This window comes from Mus pahari, chromosome 21 (assembly GCF_900095145.1).
Source record: "Mus pahari chromosome 21, PAHARI_EIJ_v1.1, whole genome shotgun sequence".
NCBI classification, from domain to species: Eukaryota; Metazoa; Chordata; class Mammalia; order Rodentia; family Muridae; genus Mus; species Mus pahari.
In genome coordinates, this window is record NC_034610.1 from 32,286,241 (window position 1) to 32,293,689 (window position 7,449).

Here is a 7,449-nt window from a genome sequence, read left to right on the forward strand (position 1 = left end):
GTCCACTCTCTTATAGAATCCAAGACTACCAGCCCAGAGATGGCACCACCCACAAGGGGCCCTCCCCCCTTGATCACTAATTGAGAAAATGCCTTACAACTGGATCTCATGGAGGCACTTCCCCAACTGAAGCTCCTTTCTCTGTGATAACTCCAGCTGTGTCAAGTTGACACAAAGCTATCCAGTACACATACCATGTGTGTTCTTTTGTGATTGGGTTACCTCACTCAGGATGATATTTTCTATTTCTATCCATTTGCCTAAGAATTTCATGAATTCATTGTTTTTAATAGCTGAGTAGTATTCCTGCAATGGCAGTTCTAAGCAAGGGTTTAACTCTAGTGAGCTGAACCATCTGATCAAGGTTGGGAACTTGTTGGGCAGCCTCCAGGCTATTATTTAGGGAGCATAGCTGATGGTATTTTAGCTAGAGAAAAATTGACCAATTTTTGTGTTTTGGAAGGACTTTGGAGACAGAACAGCCAAAGGTGAGGAACAGCTTTGTGAAGAGAATCCAAACTTTGAGAATGCCTGATGCCTGGCCCAGAGCATCTCTCATATCCCTCCCTGGCAATAACCAAGGCTGGCTGTGTAGGACTATGAGCCCAGTTGGGAGAATCTCCAATAAGCATCATCTGTCAATAAACAAGCCAATAGCCAATGAGCTGAGGCAGAAAATAGTAGGTGGGACACTGGCAGGAACAGAGAGAACTCTGGGAAATAGTGAGAGAATAAAAGGAGATGCATAGAGAGATGGAGGGGTGGAGATTGGAGCAAGATGCTGAGAGGGCTGGGGAAGACTGGAAGGAAGACGGGGGGTAGGACTGAGGAGACATAACTAACCAACTGGTAGACATAGAACAGTTTAAATGGGTTAAATAAGTCAAGACCTAGCCAGGGACTGAGCCAAAGCTTATGGCCTCGGCATTCAATAATAAATAATTAGTCTCAGAGTCATTCAGGGATCTCGGATCAGGAAAGGAAAACGTAGAAATGTTTTTTTACACACAGTGGGGTCACGAGGCTCCTTCCCTGATTTAAAAGAGCGATCCTGTGTGAGTGGAAGCCTAAGGTTCCAGGAGGAGCAGGGATCTGGGTGTTTGCTGCAGTATTCGTGTGGGTGGAATACAGTCCCAGAAACTGGGTATAGCTCATGCAGGCATAGTAGGGGAGTGGTTATGTACTGTTATACACTGTTATCGCAAGTGAAGTTTCACCTAAGACATGTTAGCGACAGTGAAGAGCATGCTTGTTCCTCGGCAGGCGGGTGGCTGCGCTTCGTAGTTGTCCGTGGGATGGGCCTTGTTCTCTATTCTCTGACCCCTGTGGGATCTCTGGTTGATGCCGTGTATGCTTCTGAGTCCCCCAGCCCTGGGGGGAGGGAGTGCTTTTCTCATGGGTGTTTGTTCTACATAGTAGATACTTCTTTTGCTAAAGCTCCTTTTTTAAAAAAAATATTTATGGTTTTAAATTTCTATACATTATGGATTAATGTTTGTGTCTCTATTGTAAACCAGGCTTTGAAATCTGGTCACCAGGGCTCCGGAGGGACCTTTGCAAGGTAATTAGGTCCCAGGGCTCAGTGAATGGGATTGGGCCCTTGTAATAGCATGGAGCAGAACATAATCCCAGCACTTGGAAGGCTAAGGACGATAGCGAACTGGAGGCTAACCTGGGCTACATAGGAAGCCCAACAGAGTAAAACAATATAAAAGAGGGCAGGAAGCCTGCCTTCTCCCCCTATGAGGGTAGGACAGGAAGAGTCTATTATTCTGGAACAGTCTTTACCCAACTTGAATCAGCTGTTATCTTGATCCTGGGCTTTCCCAAGCTTCTAAAACTGTGAGAAATGTTATTCATTGTGTCACAGCACATGGAATGGACTCTATATGAAAAGATATACTCATGCCAACTGTATAGTTTATATACAATATTATGTTCCCTCCATGAAGTTTACATTTTTTTTTAATATTGCACTTTGTATGTGTTGAGTGGTGGTGTATATAGTTGGCCCATGGAGTGACACTATTAGGAAGTGTGGCTTTGTTGGAGAAGGTGTGGCCTTGTTGGAGGCATTGTGTCACTATGGGAGGGAGGGTGGGCTTTGAGGCCTTCCTCCTAGCCACATGGAAGCCAGTCTTCTGTTTGCCTTCGGAATAAGATGTAGAATTCTCAGCTCCTCCAGCAAGATGCCTGGCTAGACGCTGCCTGGGCAACAATGGACTGAACCTCGGAACCAGTAAGCCAGCCCCCATTCAATGTTGTCCTTTGGAAGAGTTGCCTTGGTCATGGTGTCTGTTCGCAGCAATGGACACCCTAACTCCGACATCACAGAGGGAGTCAGTGGTCTTCTGCCGTTTGGCCACTGGAGACTGACTTCAGGTCACTAGAACAAGCAGGAAGTACTCACTAGCTCTTAAGCATCTCTCTCCTCATATATAACCTTGCTACAGTGAGCGTGCAGCCCATTTTAATCACCCCCAAAGTCTGTGTTTCCCTCTGCAGTGAGTCACGTCTTCTAGCCTCCTCTTGCAGTCACTGTAGAGGGTTTCTGTCTTTCCTGCAGATGATACCAGACAGGATGGGGTCTTCTGCGTCTGACCGCCTTCATGCAGTACGACACACTGGAGACCTATCGACATTGTATCCGCCTCTGCCCTGGTAGTACTGAGCTGCATTCCAGTGTAGAGATGTTCCAGAATCTACGCCTGCCTCTTGATGAAGGGAGGCATTTGGTTCATTTCTAGTTTTTAGGAACTATGAGTAAAGCCGCCATTGACATTTGTGTGAGTCTGTGTCTGAGCTGACGTTTTCCTCTCTTGGGCGGCGTACTCTCATCTCTTCAAAGGCAGTGCCTCGTAACTGTTGAAGGCATGAGTGGAGCCAGTTGATTTTCAATTCTTGCCCAGGTGCTGTACGTTGTGACCTCAACTCTGCATGCTGTCTGTTGAGTTCTGAGGATTACATGAGCTAATATTTGGGAGGCAGCAGTACCTAACACGGCTCCAGTCCGTGCCCAGCGTGTCTGCTAATGAGATCAGGCCAATGTGATTGCTTTGGGGGAGAGAGAGCTTTGCGGAATGTGTCACTTATGCTTGGCACCTTCACTTCCAAGCTAAGCAACTGAGATCATGGCCACTTATTAAGTGGTCAGCATCTTGACATGATGGCGTCAACAAAGTTCAAAGTTCATGTCTGGAAGCTTCAAAACTGAGTTACAAAACAAACAAACAAACAACAAGCTACCTAACGTTTTGAGTCAGTTTCTGATTTTGTGTTGGTTGCCATTCTTCGTTATTCTGGGGTTCATGCGGCCTTGCAGGCCCAGGCTGGACACAGCTGCCCGGTGAGAAACCACACCGTGAACTCAGATGCAGAGCTCTTTCTTCAGCATCAAGGCACAGACTGTCACTCACCGCACACCGTATGAGAAGCCGCGCCACACTCTGTGCTTGGTTCCTGTGGGGGACGCCTGTGGGTGACACAGATGCAGAGAGGTGTCGATGAAAACCCCTGCGGGATGGAATATTCACCCCCAAAAGAGTAAAATTTAACTGAAAACATTAGACATATGACTAAATAGCCTGGAGACAAATGTATGGATGAAGGAGAAAAGAAAAAGAAACAGAAACGGACAACCACCGACAGGGTAACTGGAGGTCAGTTGGGTCCAGGCAGAACACTATTTGATGATCCCTTGGTGGAACAGCTCCTGTTTGTTCTAGCAAGGAATTTGAAGCACACAGTGTGTCCAAGTCCATAAATGAAGCCATAGCCTGCTTCCCTAGCAAACCAGCACACTGACCGACTCCCTGGCTGAGCAGTAATTTCTAAGATGTGGCAGGGACAGCTGGGCCCTCAGAAATGGAGAGCAGATTGTATTAGGGAAGACATAGTTGCTTTGTCCAGAGTAGGAAGAAGGAAATCACTACCACTCAATTATATTCTTTGAGGATGAAAGGGCCTCTCAGTATCGTGCCTATTAGAACCTGAAAGAGCAGGCAGTGAGGCATGACGTAATCCAACATGCCACTCGGGGAATGGGGAATGCTAGGCACACTGAAGCTCTGCCAGGATCCAGTTCTAGGGTTGTCAGGTTCCCGTGCTGGAGAATCGCATTTTGGCTTCCAGGACTCAAACAGGAAGTAGCATACTCTCTGACCAGTGCATTATTGACTAGGGACAGAGAGGAGACAGGCTGGAATTCACGGGCATACACGAGGAAAGCCTAAAAAGAGTGTGTGTACTCTGGTCATTAGAAATGTAGCGACTTACATTCCGGGTCATTCATGACCATGACAAAATTCACTTCCTCTTCGCTGCAGGGAACTGCCAGCTGTGCCTCTCATCAGCTCAGCAAAGCTTGGCTGTCTGGATTCACAAGTGAGTGCCTCACGCATATGTGCTGCCCTGTTCGGAGACCACGCTGGCAGGTTAGCACAAGGCCGTGGCAAAGACTTATTAAAACCACAAAGGTAGTAATTAGGACTTCAAGCCAACGGCTATAATAAGCCACAGGTCTGTTTCATGTCACATATTACATGGAGTCTTGGTTTCATGGACTCAATGTACAAATACACTCGTGGTTGCTGTTTTTGTCTGAAACCCATCTTTCTGTCTTTCCTGGGACACAGGAAAGAGGGTTATCACACCCTTGACATTCAGCTTTTTTCTTCTCTTTTCTTGACCAGTTAGTTTTCTTTGTAAAACTATTCTCTCATGTCCCTCTCTGTTCTAATTCTCTTTACCCCTCTCTTGAAAAAGGCCAATTTCCAGCTATGAAATAAAAAAATCAATTTGACGTAACAAAACTTAGGGACCTTAATTTCAAATGGCACCTTGTTTTAGAGTATCCACAGGCACGTACGTCTCACCAGCACAAGCTGTGTAACTAACATTACTAATAATTAACTAATAATTACTAATTATTAACTACTAGTGAATGCCATTGTTACATTTATGGATCCCACTCTACTTATATCGGCATTCCAATAGTGGTCTAGCCTGGGAACCTATCATTTATAAGATAGCTACTATGGGGAAATACATGAAGCTCCAAAAGGCTACCCTCACTGGTGAGGTTGAATAGATGTTGGAAACATTACTTGGCTTTCAGATTAAGAATCATCACCATTGCCAGAAAGAGTTGGCACATCCCTTTAACCCCAGCATTCTGGAGACATAGGCAGGTGGTCTCCTGAGTTTGAGGTCAGCCTGGTCTACAGAGCGAGTTCCAGGACAGTCAGGGTTACACAAAGAAACCCTATTTCAGAAAACTTAAAAATGAAAAAAGAATCACCACCATCAACAATTACCAGTCTCTATGTTCCTTATTCCACCAGGGAATAAATCTAGGGCCTTGTGCATTGGTGGGCACATCACTGATTATATATCCAGCTGACATCTTAGTGTGCGTGCGTGCGTGCGTGTGTGTGCGCGCGTGTACTCTATCAGAATACATGTAAATGAAGTTGTCAGAACACTTCAGGGATATGAGGGAAGGTGCAATATGGAAGGCCCTCACCACTTTAAAAAGCTTTTATGTGGCACGTGTATGTGTGTTCACACATGGAATAATGTAAATGTGGGTCGCAGGGATTGAGCTCAAGTCCCCAGGCTTGGCAGCAGGTGCCTTTACCCACTGAGCCATCTTGTTAGCCCAATAACTTCACAAGGATGGCCCTGTCCTTGATTAGTTAAACTGAATGAGAGAGCCAAGACAAACAAGGCAGGCAAAGGTGGGGATGTGCAAGGTCTCTCAGGGAAGCGACAAGGCCGACTTAGATGTCAGAGAGGCTTTTGTGGAATTGATCCTGCAGAGGCAGCAAGGCAAGCCCAGTGAACCTCCGAGGACAGGAAGGCTCTGGACAGGAGCCTGTAGATGAGGCATTTTCTCTGCCTCTTCTGTATCGTACTACAATGCCGGAGCAGGTTAAGTCCCAGACGTGGAGTGGGCAGCCAATTACAAGCCTACTGACCCATGGCGGCTAGGTTCCCAGGTGGGACTCTCTGAAGCAGAGGATGGAGATGAGGAAAGCTGCAGCAAGAGGCAAGGGAGTGTTTGGTGGATTTATTTTAGGCCACATTAAAGTGCAAGTGGGCAATCCCCAGAGTGTCTTTCGAATACAGCATTTGTCATCCTGGAGAAATAATTTGTTATACTTCATTATAAAACACACATTTCCTAGACAGCTGGACAAGCAACAGAAACACGCACATGATCTTTAGGCCACATTTACATGATCCCATGCACACATATACACATACCCTGACATTAAAAAAAAAAAATTCAAAAATATCTCTGTAAAAAAGCAGGCTGGAGGACAGCGGTGGGTAACGTGGTTTCCTGAGAGCCCAAGTTCAGCCCCCACCCCCCCACCCCCCACCCAGCATTAGGTGTGCTGGCCCACACGTAGTGCTACGGAAGCAGAGGAGGGTAGCTCTTGGAGGATGCTGGTAGTGCTACGGAAGCAGAGGAGGGTAGCTCTTGGAGGATGCTGGTCCTCTGGCCTCTATGTACACCCCTCCCCCACCCCCATCTCTGCAGACATTGAGAGGACTTCAGTCTCTGTGACTAAAACACCAAGTGATCCACAGAAATGAAGTGTCCTTAGAGCTTGGCAGTGGTGGCGCACACCTTTAATCCCAGCACTTGGGAGGCAGAGGCAGGCGGAGTTCGAGAAACGAAATGTCCTTAGAGGCCAACCTGGTCTAGAGTGAGTTCCAGCACAGCCAGGGCTACACAGAGAAAAATCCCTTGTCTAGAAAAACCAAAGAGGGGAAAAATAAGTCTTTATGGCAACTGACAAAATCAAAACGCAGGGCATCTCATGTGTTAATTGTGCTGTGGAGAAAAAGGCCTTGTAAGGCAGAGGAACCTCAGGGAGCTCACACTGGGAGACCCAGGCCCTCTGGTCTCTGTGGGCACTACTCACATACACCCCACACCCAGACACACATTACATGCAATGAAAGAAAGCAAATGGCTGGGTACAGTGCACAGAGGCTGAAGCAGGACAATGAGCCTAAGGCTAGCTTAGGTTACTATGCAGCAAGACCTTGTATAAAAAAGCTACAAACTGCTGGGCTGTGTTGGCGCACATCTTTCATCCCAGCACTCAGGAGGCTGAGGCAGGCAGATCTGTGAGTTCTAGGCCAATCTGGTCTACAAAGTGAGTTCCAGGACAGCCAGGGCTAAACAGAAACCCTGTCTGGAAAAAAAACAAACAAAAAAACAGACATAAAAAATAAAAATGGTAACTTAAAAAATGTATTTTTGTTTACAAAAATTTGCAACGTGGGTCTGTGTACATTAGACATGGTAACAGAAGGTAACCATTGCCTTGAACTGTGTGTGTGGATGTGGATGTGTGTGCTTGTGAGCACAGCACACCCATGTAGAGTAGTTAGAAGATGACTACCAGGAACTGATCATTTCCTCCCACCACG